The 14039-nt window shown below is 37.6% G+C and overlaps 1 protein-coding gene across 2 annotated transcripts in view; it reads right to left on the bottom strand.

Annotated features, from left to right (window-relative positions):
• RALGPS2 (Ral GEF with PH domain and SH3 binding motif 2) overlaps positions 1-14039 on the bottom strand; it is a 154180-nt gene that overhangs the window by 89568 nt on the left and 50573 nt on the right. The gene's annotated exons all lie outside the window — the stretch shown is intronic.

Below are 14039 nucleotides of genomic sequence, written 5' to 3'. Positions count from 1 at the left end.
AGAACTTAGATGTAAAAAAAAAAATTAAAATTTTGTTTTACACTAACCTCCAACTGAAATGACATTGCTTTTAATTATACATGTAGGCTACCGACTGCAGAAGAATTGGCAATATATGTGACTTATCACTAATAAAAACACAGATATTTTCATATCACATTACAGTTGGTACAGATATCTCAAAAACATCATTTACACTCATCACTGCTTTGAAGTTCTAATCTCAGCACCTCTAGATACTTAATATATTAACAAAGAGGCACATCTATAGCCATAGGACAGTTTTTAAAAAATATTTTGATAGGTACATGTTATTAGAACTGATTTTCTTGGATTTTAAATAAGAGTTCAGCTCCAGAAGCTTCAGTTTTCCAAAGGGGTTCAAGGGTCAAAACAGGTTAGGAATGCTGCTATAATACAACCACCATGGTCAGAAAGAGACATAATCCATAGGAAAGAAGAATTTCAAGGACACTGAGTTAGGGTGGAAAAAAAAGAAAACTGAGAAAAGGACAATATCATGTAATTATTACTTCTGGATAGATATTGCTCCCATTAAATAGAAAAAATAGAAGGGTACAAACAAAGATTCAGAGAACCAAATAAAACTTTTGGACATGAAAAATATAATAAAATAATTTTTATAAATCAAGAAAGATAAAGGTGACAATACCTTTTAAACAATAAGCTAAATTTGGGGGCAAAAATATTATGTTAATTAGAAGAGTCCACTGGAGTCAACTTCTGAATAATAAAAATAATTTTAAGAGAATACAGAGAGAATAGAGGAAAGTAACTTATTGAAAAAAACGCCAGTTCAAGAAAATGTCTCCTGAATCTAAAGGATGAGAAAAGACCTGTCTAATGTCCATTACAAAAGATTTAAAAAAAAAAAAAAAAAGACTCAAACCAAGGCCTAGCATCAAAACCTGTAGCACACTGGAGACAAAGAAATCATAAAATCTGTCAATTCAAAAACAAAACAAAACAAAAACAGATCACATACAGAAAACAAGGGATCAGAAGGTACCATGTATTTCAACAGCAACTCTAGAAGATAGAAGACAACTGAAACAAAGCCTTCAAAATCCTAGAATTCTATATTCAACAGAAGTATCAATTAAGTATGAAAGTACATCACAGACATTTTCAGAAAGTCTCGGACAATCTTCCTTTTGTGCACCTATTCTCACGGAGCTTGTAGAATATGTCTTCCATCAAAACAAACTAGCAAAGTCAGAAAAGGGGAGAGAAGAGCCAGGAAACCAAGGAACCAAGACCAGAAGAAAATACTGGAAATTCCCAGATTAAGAGTAAAGGGAGATTCTGAGACAAAGCTAAGAGCAGACCATAAGAATGATAGTCCAGATGGTAAATAGCAAGGACGGAAATTCCAAGAGAGACATCTCTGAAAGATGAAACACTATCTGGAGTGTTTGAACACAGAGAAAACATACTCACTACATTCATTACTGGCAGAAAAATTGGGATTCCAGGTAGCTCAGTGGCAAAGAACGCTCCTGCCAATGCAGGAGATGCAGGAGACGTGGGTTTGAACCCTGGGTTGGGAAGATCCCTTGGAGGAAATGGCAACCCACTCCAGTATTCTTGCCAGGAAAATCCCAAGGACAGAGGAGCCTGGCAGGCTACAATCATGGGATCGCAAAGAGCTGGATACTACTGAGCATGCACCCCAAAACAGCGAAAGTTAAAGTAAGTTATTTAGCTGAAAGAAAACAAAATTTAAGTAAGTAATCATGGATCAACTGTTCTTCAGCTTTCTCTACACCTATAAAGAACAGTTGAGCCATGATTACTTATTCATGTCAAAATTATGACATAACTATAAAGAAAAGAGGAGGAAATAAATTGTGCAAATATGAGAGGAAGAGAAAATAGAGTGAAGGCATCTTCCATAGTAGAGAGTCAATAAATCATATCCAAAATTGAAAAACTCATAAGCAATAGGCATTTAGATATATATAAAGTCTTCCAAATAAGAAAAGTTAAGAGACCTGGATGGGTGCTGGGCTCAAAGGTGGAGGTTGGAAGGGTGGGAACAACAGGATATTGCTATATTTTGCTCTCTTGTGGAAATATTTAGCTTGTTAAGCATGATATATGCATATCTTCAATATAATTTTAAAATTAAATAAAAACAAAAAAGAATGAACTGAGTTAGGAAAGACTGAGGAAGTTATGATGTTATTATGACACTTTAAGAAAAAGGCAATGTTCCCTGGAATAGGGTAGTATTAATGGATACTGAAAATATCATTTGGTCAAAAACTGGATCCACATAGTGTAAGTTAACAATGAGGTATCCAGAAGTACTAAAACTCCTAAGTTTCTAGCTTGAGCAATTGAGATGGGGACTACTTAAAAAAGAGACAACAATTATCACTTTAACAGAGCAGGTCAACAGTAAATGTTCCAAAGATATAAAGTACTTTTCTTAAACCTAGAATTTGCAAATTTCAAATTTGAAATTACTGCAGGAAAAGAAAATGACAGAAGCAATTCTACACTCAAAAGAAATTTGAGTACTTTGTACTCAGCCTAGATATATGCTCATGTCACATTATCTTCCTGTATAGACACAAAATATTTAGTGGTAGATATTACATTAACATAAACATGACAAATGATAACTATATTATAAACATCAAACTGCTAGAAAAAATGTTTGGTCTTCCTAAATATCACAGTATATTTATACAACTATATAAAGATGTCAAGGTTTAGGACAAAATTCCTAGGATTAAATCCATCAACTCTGAATTTGTTTTTAACCAATTAACAAAATTTCCAAATTTATATTAATGCTATAATCAAACTGTCTCTATGAAATTGCTATTCAACTTATCTAGCTATTTGACAAGTCATTTTCCTGTCATAAGTAAGGCTATATTATAATTTTCTGTCATAAGTAAGGCTATATTATAAATAAAGAATATCCTTGCACCTTTTCTGACATTTCTGATCATTTCCTAAATATACAGTCCTAGAAGCGAAATCACTAGGTCATAGAGTAGGAACCCTTTCTTTCAAGGTCTTGATACTTGTCAAACTGCCCTTCTGAAATACTAGATCATTTATACTAGCACTACTGTCAGTTTCACAAGCATCTTATCAAAACTAGGTGTACTTACTTTCCCCATGTGTAAGAGTAATTACGGTTGTTAAATAAGTTTGTGAAACATAAAATCGGAGGGTGGAGAGGGGCAGCAGGGAGGGACCATAAACCACCCAGAAACCCACCACCTGAATAAACCTATGTAAACGTCTTCCCTGTCTCCTTTATGTGCATACAGAACTACTGACAGTAGCCAATACATCTGTCCTTTTCTGTGTGATCTTATCTTCTGACTCTGGGCTTAAAAAGTTCTTTCTTCCTTAGAACATAGGTCTTAACAGCTGCAATAAAAAGCTAACCCTAAGGTAGAGATCACTATTTGCCAGGTACTACTCTAAGTGCCTTATACATACCAACTCATTTGATCCTATCTTTATCATTACAATTTATTATGACAAGGAACACAAAGGTAGCAGTGGATTATAGCCTTATTTTTTACATTAAAAATTTTTAAACTCTTTTCTGACTCCTCAAAATAAGAGACGCTAAGAGGTTTTGAAAAATCCATTCAATTTTTGGTGAATTGCAACATCACTAACTTAATGAAAAAATGCTTTTCCTCTTTAAGAAAACTCTGTTCGAAGCAGACCTGAAAGAAGGCAGGGGCTGAATGAGACTCCAGTCAAATTACTTGGGAGCAAATGGGTTAAAATTCCATTGGAGTTCTCCATCTTACACATAAAAAACATGAAGAAATAGGGAGGTTCTTTAAATTTTAAGATAGTACTTTCTGCTTCAGAAAACATTTCCCCTTGGAAACAATGTTACATTACTAGCTCATCTAATACAACATCAAACAGACAAGGATGGAGAACAACATAGTGGCTGCCAGGAATTATGGATGGAGGGGAGTGGGGGTGGGAACAGGATGGGTGTGACTACAAAGGGGAAGTACAGGTGACAGACCTTTGTGGTGATGGAGTAGTTGTGTATCTTGATGGAGGTAGCAGTTAGGCAAATCTACACAGATGATAAAACGCCACAGGACTATACAGACATGTACTGTATAAACATCTGTTTCCTGGTTTCAAAACTGTGAATCTAAAGCTATCTTTGGGGACTTCCCTGGTGGTCCAGCGGTTAAGACTCTGTTCCCAGTGCAGGGGGCCCCAGATTCCATCCCCAGCTAGGGAACTAGATCCCGCATGCTTCAACTAACACATGGCGCAGCTAAATAAATTTTTTAAAAAAGGAAAAGAAAACAGTTCCCCATCTTAAAATAAAATTATCCTTGTAGAATTTTTTGTAACTTCCTGTGAATCTCTAATTACCTCAAAATAAAAAGTTTATAAAACAACAACAAGAAAAACCCATATAATGGATTATGAAGTAGACACTGCACTGGGACTCATTCAGTACTTTCCTCTTAAACCCTGACATGGATTTATGGTTAGCTGACCTTAAAGGAATCTGTCTTGCCCCATCTCTACCTCAACAGCCACTAAATCTCTCTGTGGGAAAAAAAACAACAACTGCTTTTCCCTTTGTCTCTGTCTCTTTCTGTCTCAGACCCTAGAATCTTTCTCTAAGTGAGACTATACCATCTGAGAAATAATTTCTCCTACCAGCACCATTCTGTATTGACAGGTTATCTGCCAGGTCTCAAGTTACTCTATACTAAACCACTTCCCATGAACACCAAAAAGTTAAAGTAAACTTAGTGACTCAAAAGATGTTTTTTTAGGGTTTGACTCATGAATAGGACTGATTCAAGTTGAGTACACTATGTAAATAAGCCTCCATTTCAGCAAAGGCTAAAGGAAACAGAGTAGCCTCGATGCTTAAAATCTGCTCAAATGGATTCAACTTGCAATTTTTAAAACAGGCAGTGAAGAGAAAGCTTCTAACAGTAACTCACATATACAAAGGCAATTTCTTAATGGTCACTAAAAGTGTATCAGAGAGAATATTTGTGGGTTCATTTTTAGCCATTAAACAGATTATTTTGAAAGCATGTGGGAAGGCAAATACCACAACTGATGACCACCTACCCTATGAAAGAATTACTGAATTTCACAGGAGTCACAGCTTCTCTTATGTCTTGTAGGTTTGTTCTGTAAAGTCAAATTCTTGGTCTAAATTTCATCTTGTAGGTTCCAACACTCTTAAAAGGACTGCTCTAAGGGTGATGTTGTAGGGATACCTATAGATAGAAGAAGAGAAAAGGCCAATATAGACCAGCTGTAGACAGAGACTCAGGGAAAGAAAGAAAAAGCGATGGAATTTGTAAAAGACTGCAAGGGTGGGGTCCTCACAATGAGAAAATCACTACTGCTGAGGGAGGTATTCCTAGGCTCAAAACCTGGAAGATCTGGAGGGATCTGATACATCCAGTATATCCATTCAGCCTACATGGCTGCTTAGTCGCAGCCTCAGATGAAGCACTCACTGCGACTCCTATGCTTCTAATCCACAGAATAAGCTCTGAAACTACATAATTCTAATGTAATATGTTAAATCAAACATATCACTTCACTTTTCTAATGTACTCACATTTCCTACTTCCCCAACCTCCCTCCTTCCAATACCTTAATGCTGCCCCTTTCAGTGAGGTCAGAGATTAAGGCAGGAGCTATCTTCCGCTGATGGTGTGATATACCTACCCTCCTAGTCAACAGCTTCTTCTTCACATTCCCTAGTTCCCTAAGTCTGACCTTACCATATATTAAGAAAATTTTCAGTGAGAAACAGCAATAAGAACTGACAAAGCAGCTAACCTTACTTCCAACGAAATATGAGAGGAAAAGCCATGTCTTCTTTGCTTTCTTCAAACCTCCCACTGTATTTATGGATTTTTATATTTTAAGCCTAATGAAAATGATACTTTTCATTAAAACAAGAACAGAATTATGATATTCCTGATGTTGAAATTTCGGATGTTGCCAAGATGATAGCGTCTTTGCACATAAAAGAAACTTTGCATAGAGAAAGCTCTTTACATGTATCACCAGGAAGATCACAATTGCAAGTTCTTCAGAAATGTTTTAATAAGATTCAGAATAACCTATATGTACTTTCCTTCATTTAACCAGAATTCTTCCTCAATCTCTAGCGTATCCCAGTTACACAGGAAGGTTTTATTTATCCTTTGTATTTACTGTTTATTGATATAATCTAAGTGACTTATTACACTGTCTGTGTATATTATATTGTGTTTATCGATATAATCTAAATGACTTTATTGACCTATGTCCCATCACTTCATGGCAAATAGATGGGGAAACAGTGGAAACAGTAGCTGACTTTACACTTTTGGGCTCCAAAATCACTGCAGATGGTGACTGCAGCCATGAAATTAAAAGACGCTTACTCCTTGGAAGAAAGTTATGACCAACCTAGACTGCATATTAAAAAGCAGAGACATTACTTTGTCAACAAAGGTCCATCTCGTCAAGGCTATGGTTTTTCCAGTAGTCATGTATGGATGTGAGAGTTGGACTATAAAGAAAGCTGAGCGCCGAAGAATTGATGCTTTTGAACTGTGGTGTTGGAGAAGACTCTTGAGAGTCCCTTGGACTGCAAGAAGATCCAACCAGTCCATCCTAAATGAGAGCAGTGCTGGGTATTCATTGGAAGGACTGATGTTGAAGCTGAAACTCCAATACTTCGGCCACCTCATGCGAAGAGTTGACTCATTGGGAAAGACCCTGATGCTGGGAGGGATTGGGGGCAGGAGGAGAAGGGGACGACAGAGGATGAGATGGCTGGATGGCATCACCGACTCAATGGACATGGGTTTGGGTAGACTCTGGGAGTTGGTGATGGACACGGAGGCCTGGCATGCTGCAGTTCACAGGGTCACAAAGAGTCGGACACGACTGAGTGACTGAATTGAACTGAACAGAATAAACAATAAAGCACAGAACTTTCTTCTTTGAATGTAATACACGTCAGAGGACTTTCAGTCAGATCCTGTCATTTCATAAACGTTTGGGAACCTCTAAGAGAAGTAAATGTTATCCAGCGTAATGACTACAGTACAGATTTCAAGCACAGCTGCTAATGGAGAGGAAACCTGATTGCAAGACAGCTTTCCGTCATAACTCACCCTGTGCTGAGTAACGCATACTCATTTTGAGGAGAAATCTCATCAGTGTAGTGAATGTGGCTATGCCTTCAGAAGAAATACAAGTTTTATAGAGCACCCGAGAATTCATAATAGGAAAAAAACACAAAAATCCTATTAATAAACATGGAAAATCCCTTAGAATACAGTCATTGCTTCCTCAACATGAGAGAACTCACACTGGAGAGAAGCCCTGTAAATGTGTAAGAGCCTTCTAAAGGAAAAAAAAAAAAAAAAAACCTTCATGATCAAAAGAGAAACCATACTGTGGCAACCTTTATACATAAGAAAAGTGCGAAAACTTTAACAAGAGTGGAGCCTCAACTAAATACCAGAAAATTCATATAGAAACTAATGAATGTTTACTTTATGGTGAACTTTTGCCCTTACTCAACACTGAAGAATTCAAACTAAGGAAGAAAATGTGATTATGGGCAGAGAGGAAAAAAAAGTTCTGCTTCCATAGAACAAGTGTACTTGATAAAAGTTACATTCTTGGACTGGGTAACAGACTTTTGTGAAAGTAACTAAACATGGTAAACAATGGGAGATGATACGCTTGCAGGCTGTACAGTGTAAAGCCTTGGAATGGTAACTCAAATTCAAACATCGAATAAGTATTATTCAATCACTACAGACACACCAGCAGACAAGTTTCTGCCTTGGTGGAATTTATGTTCCAGTGAGACTACCAACCCCCTAATCTCTAAAAACTTGACTTCTGACCACCCCCAACACTTACCATCTCAAGACTTCTGCAGTTTTGGTCAAAATCCTATTTATTACTGATGGAAGCTACACTTAACTGAAGCTCTTACTCTGAAGTCACCACCCAAACTTATTCTACTTTCAGGAATCCTCAAAGACCTAAAGAGTATTTTAAAGGTTAAGTAGTCCAAAATCCCTTGTTTCACTCATCTAAATTTTTTTTAATGAAGCTTAATGACATGAAATATGTTATATTAGTGGCACACTCTATAGATGGCAAAACTGAAACAAAATTGCAAGTCTTCTGGCCCATGTCTTTTATGTTTTGCTACTAAATTATTTTTTGGAATTCAAAGGGCTTTAAAATAAATTTTAAAATAAGTGAAATTAAGTAATTGAGAATTTTCTGAGCACCCACAGAAAGAGCTGTGAATGTTGGACTGATTAAAAAAAGAGAAAGCAAAATACATGGCAATTTATTTCCCAAAGTGAAAGTCACTCAGTTGTTTCGACTCTTTGCAATCCCACGGACTATACAGTCCATGGAATTCTCCAGGCCAGAATACTGGAGTGGGTAGCCTTTCCAGGGGATTTTCCTAACCCAGGGATCAAACTGGGGTCTCCTGCATTACAGGCAGATTTTTTACCAACTGAGCTATCAGGGAAGCCCATTTACCCCCCAAACTGGTCTAATTTAAAGAATAACGGAACAAAAAGACAGTGAGCAACTGTGGTAGTTAAGAATTGTGGGGATGTATTAACAGAACAGATGGCAGAACTACCAGCTTTTTTCCTTCCTTGTAATCAGTGCAGTGCAGTGTCAGCAACCATATATCACTGTGTCTCCCTCCCATTCCTATCACTAAGGAATGGCTACTTACAAGGAGGAAGAGGGGGAGAATGAAAAGCCGGGTTTTGTGTGAGAGCAATCACCATTCACAGAAGCTTCCAAATTTGGCCATGCTGCTTGTGCCAGGGGGCAAATGAAGATTCTTAGGATTTCTGTAGCACTAGCTATAGGAACATTAGGGCATGGGATTTCTGTAGCACTAGCTACAGGGACGTCAAGGCAGTGTCCACATAAAGGAGGATCCAACAGTAAATACAGGTAACAGACTGAGGTGAAACAAACATGTACAGGAACTAGGGAAGGTTCATACTCTCTGAGCCAATGAGCTGTAGCCCTGTAAAAATACTGTGCTCTTTTAATAAATTTCCTTCAGCGTTGACAGGGAAGCACAGGGAAGCAGAAGGGGAGAAAAGTTATTTAAGAAGTAAAATCAACTGGAGATACTAAAGAACAGAGGAAAGAGGACAGAGGGAGAAGAGAAAAGAATGACCTGCAGGTTTCTGACTGGTACTAAAAATGGACAGACAGATGGTGCAAACCACTCAGACCGACAACTTTAAAACCAGAGCAAACATTTTTTCTGTGTAACTCTATTAAGTAGTTTGTAAAATTACTGAACTTTCCTTTACCATTAAATTCTTTTCATTGGTAAACATGTTTTTCTCCCATTATTCTCTATTATAAAACAAAAAAACAAAGTGGCAAAATCCGTTCTTTTGTCTTCCTTCACTTTCAAGCCATTTCAAGTGTGACACAAGGTTGGAGAAAAACCAGACTGAGCATTAAGTCTGACTCAGATCTGCTTACTTAAAGACCAGATTTCTTCAGCTAGTATTTCACTGATGACTAAGGATAGTCTGTGAAGAAAGCTGAGTACTGAAGAATTGATGCTTTTGAACTGTGGTGTTGGAGAAGACTCTTGAGAGTCCCTTGGACTGCAAGGAGATCCAATCCGTCCATCCTAAAGGAGAGCAGTCCTGGGTGTTCATTGGAAGGACTGATGCTGAAGCTGAAACTCCAATACTTTGGCCACCTCATGCGAAGAGTTGACTCACTGGAAAAGACCCTGATGCTGGGAGGGACTGGGGGCAAGAGGAGAAAGGGACGAGAGAGGATGAGATGGCTAGATGGCATCACCGACTTGATGGACATGAGTCTGAGTAAACTCCGGGAGTTGGTGATGGAGAGGGGAGGCCTGGCGTGCTGCGATTCATGGGGTCGCAAAGAGTCGGACACGACTGAGCGACTGAACTAAACTGAACTGAAGGATAGTCTCTATATAATAAAAAATAATTTTTGACATCTCAAACATAAGACCAATAGTTTTCAGAGGGAAACAAAAGGCTTGGAGTTTTTCTTTTTTTTTCCTGAACAATTCTGAGGTAGACAGTGCAACAGACAGGCAGATAAACAGCTTTATTCTGAGAAAATAACTGGACTTTCTTTCTACAAGTCAAGAACAAGTTTAGGGACAAAAGTTTAAATAAATTCTGCATATTATGAAAGACTTGAGAATACAGAATTCCACAAGCTAGTAAGAATGGCAGTGATCTACTTATGGAACGGAATTAATGGGAAATATATAAGTTGCAACACAGAAATTGCCTCATTTGCAGAAAACTGAGACCTGTGTGGTTTAATCACCAACTTGCAAATCAAATCACTAAACCACATAGCTGGATTCAGAATCTACATTCTTCAAAGCTCAAATTTAGAATATTTTATTCAGAGAATGTGAATAAATCATCACCTGAAATAAAGTTACATGTGGATATATACATAGAATACTGAGTTTTGACTAAAACAGTTTTAGTGTAACTAATGATCTTTTAAATAGCTTCATTTCATATATTATATAGTTTTTAAAGCTTTATATAAAATTATAGAGACTTGAACATTGGTATAATGGACAGAAACATGAAGATAAATTTATTTGGTTCAGTGATAACCACTGTTTTTTCATATCTGAGGTTAAATTTGGATTTAACAAAAATAATTCATTTGGTAGTCAAGTTGATATTCTGACTACATAGTAAGAGAGACTTCATTTTATGCTAATAAATGAGACTAATACACTAGACTGAACAACATCATGACTTCAAAATTCTTTTGTTAAAGTTATCAATAGCAAGAGTTTTACATAATAAACAAATAACAGCTGTACAAACAATATGGAAAACAATTTGGCAGTATTTAATAAACTTAAGGATGTTAATGTGCTACAACTCAGTAATTAATACACTAGAGTATAAACATGGATGCTAGTCAACAATGTTGGACATAAGTAGACAAAAAAGAAAATCACAGGATACCATAAATAAAAAATCTGAAACCTGCAAAAGCAAATACTGCTAAGGGAGAACATACACTTATAGAAAATCAACAACTAAATGCACAGTAATGATACAGATCAATACTGGGTAGTGGTTCCTCTAGTGGGAGGAGGGAAGACAGGTGAATACAGAAGGACACAAACTGGTTTCAACAGTACTTGGCTAGGTAGGTACAGTTTCATCTTGTTACACTTTACATCTTACTATATGTCTTAAATATCCCAGGATAAATCAGAAGATGTTTTTCTGCCAGGTGAAAAAGTTCTGTTGATGCTGCCAGAGTTAATGTAATCTTGAAGATTATATGAGATCGATACATGACAAAAATATTTTGGTGCTACGTTGCTTCTTCCAAGAGTTACTGCTTCAATTTTGAAAAGAAAAAAAAAATTCTCTCGTTGGACAAACACTAAACATTGTTCATTTTCTCATTCTAGATATTGAGTTTCCACTACATGCCCGATTAAATAGTAAAAGTATCTGTCCTAAGTGTCTTCATGTAGCTTAAAACCTAGTGGAAGTAGCAAGCAATAAACATATAAGCCCAGGATTAACATCACTTTACACCTGATCACTCCTTCCTTCTTAAAAATATGTCCTTCACTTGGTTCACTGAATTTCACACTAACCTAGTTTTCCTCCTAAATCGCCAGGTGCTGCGTCTCAATTTCTTTTGCTAGCTTTTCTCCTCGACACTAAATAGGTCCCTTCTTTTCTCCAAGTATGTTCACTCTCGGTAATCTCACCCATGTTTTAAGTATCTCTACACTGACAACTCCCAAACTTACATCTCCAGCCTGAACTGGGGGAAAAATATATACATATACATATATATATATAAATACAGTATATATTACCTAACTCAACATTCTCCTTGGCTGTCCAACACACATGTAAAACTAAACATGTCCAAAGCCAAACTCAAGCTGTTTCTTCAAAATCTGCTCCTCTGGCCTTTCTTCACAGACTACACTTCATATTCTGTTCCCTATAAATGGCACTCCCAGGAGCTATGAACACAAATACTAACCATTTTCCATCTCAAAGGCTATGGAGTAAATGTTTCAGGTGTCAGGCCAAAAATTTTGCCATCATTCTTGACTCCTCTTTAGCATACAGTGCCTGACAACTTACCACCACCTCCCCTCACACCCTGACCCTTCAAGTCACCTTCGTCGCTCACCTGGTCTCCTCGATTCAGTCCTTGGTACCTGCCCCTCCCTACTCCCATGCTTGCTTCCCCACACACCCTGATCTGTAGTCAGGAAGAGCTACTTAAAACCCAAATCAGAAAATGTCACTTGTTTGCTCAGAACCTGTGCCATAGCTTCTGATCTTTTCCAGAGTAATGGTTCCCCAGGTCCCATGCCATCTGGCCAGCTCACCTTCTATTAGACTCCCTGAGTTCACTGGCCTTTGTCCTGGGATTCACACCTCACTCCAGTAACCTTTTCCCTTATGTGAGCATAATAAATAGTTTACAGCGAGTAGATGCATAATAAATGTTAGTCTAATTCTTTTTTGAAAATGCCTTGATTTTTTCTTGTCTCTAAGATACAACACACAGTCATATTATAAAGTCACAAAATAAAGATATAAGGAAAAGTATTCAGGGCCACTGTAGACTTGTATATTCTACACCAAATACACTATATCTTGTTCCCAAAAGAACTAAGAAAGAAACTTATGGCACTATACATCGGCACTGTTCTGTCTGCCTGGAACACTCTTCCCCCCAAACAGGCGCATGGCTTGCTCTCTCATCTCGTTCAGGTCTTTCTCAGGCGGTGCCTTTGCAGTGAAGCCCTTCTGATCACCCTGTGCAAAACCGTAGCTCTCACTGCCCTCACACCCTGTCCTCTTCTGGCTGGCTGGCTGATGCTTTCCATGACACACTACTGGCTCACTTTACCTAAATGTAAGATGCACAAGGGCAGCATTTGACACAGAACAGACACAAAGTAAATACTTATTGAACCACAATCCAAAAATGTAAAACTGCAACTGACAAGTCCAGTGAAGTAGTAGGAAGTGCTGGGAGAGCCTGGATGAAGAGAAAAAAGCTCACCTGAGAAAGTCAAACTTGACTTGAGAAGTGAAGGATGAACATGAGTTAGTTAAGTAGGATTCACACAGGCTCAGTGTGAGAGGGGCTAAAAGGCCACTGTAGCTAGACCAGAAAACAGGTGGAAAAGGTGGACAATGAGGTTGGAGTAGGTAGGAAGAGGCAAAACTTAGAAGAGATTTGTAGACAGTATTGGGATAGTCTTTATCATTTCAGAGTGACAGGAAGCCACTGAAGCATTCTAAGCAAAGGAATAATGAAAGCAGATTTACACGTTGAAAGATGACCTTGGTTACTGGGTAGAAAAAGTTTAGAAGGGTCAGGATGGATGTGGACAGATCAGGTTAAGAGGGCAATGCAACAATTCAGATGAGTTACCATGGTGTCTTTGAATAGGGTGTTCAGAGTAGAGAGAGAACGGATAAATAAGAGATTTAGGTTAAAACAAAAAATCGACAGGATCAGTGTTAAATTAGATCAGGAAGTGGGGGTCAAGGGAATTTTTAAAGTTCACTTCTAGGAAGTTCACAAACAATTCCCATTGACTTGAAGCTTATGTCCATAAGCAGTCACTGCTAGACCTTCAGGGTCCAACTCCTTGCCACAAGTGGCTGTGGAGCACCTGCAGTGTGGCAAGATGTGCTGTGACTGTACAATATACACTGAATCTCAAAGTCTTATTAGCACAGAAAAAAGAGAGTAAAAGTCTCAGTAATTTTTATACCAATCACAGGTTGAAGTGATAATATTTTGGATGCTGCAGTTAAATACAATTACTAAAATTAACTTTACTTGTTTCTTTTTACTTTGTAGAAAATGTAAAGTTATATAAATGGTTCACATATTTCTACTGGATAGCACTAATCTCATATGAGACGTCT

The sequence above is a fragment of the Cervus elaphus genome, chromosome 14 (assembly GCF_910594005.1).
Source record: "Cervus elaphus chromosome 14, mCerEla1.1, whole genome shotgun sequence".
Taxonomy (NCBI): domain Eukaryota; kingdom Metazoa; phylum Chordata; class Mammalia; order Artiodactyla; family Cervidae; genus Cervus; species Cervus elaphus.
The sequence above is the reverse complement of the archived record's forward strand: the minus strand, read 5'-3'. Positions and strand labels throughout refer to the sequence as shown.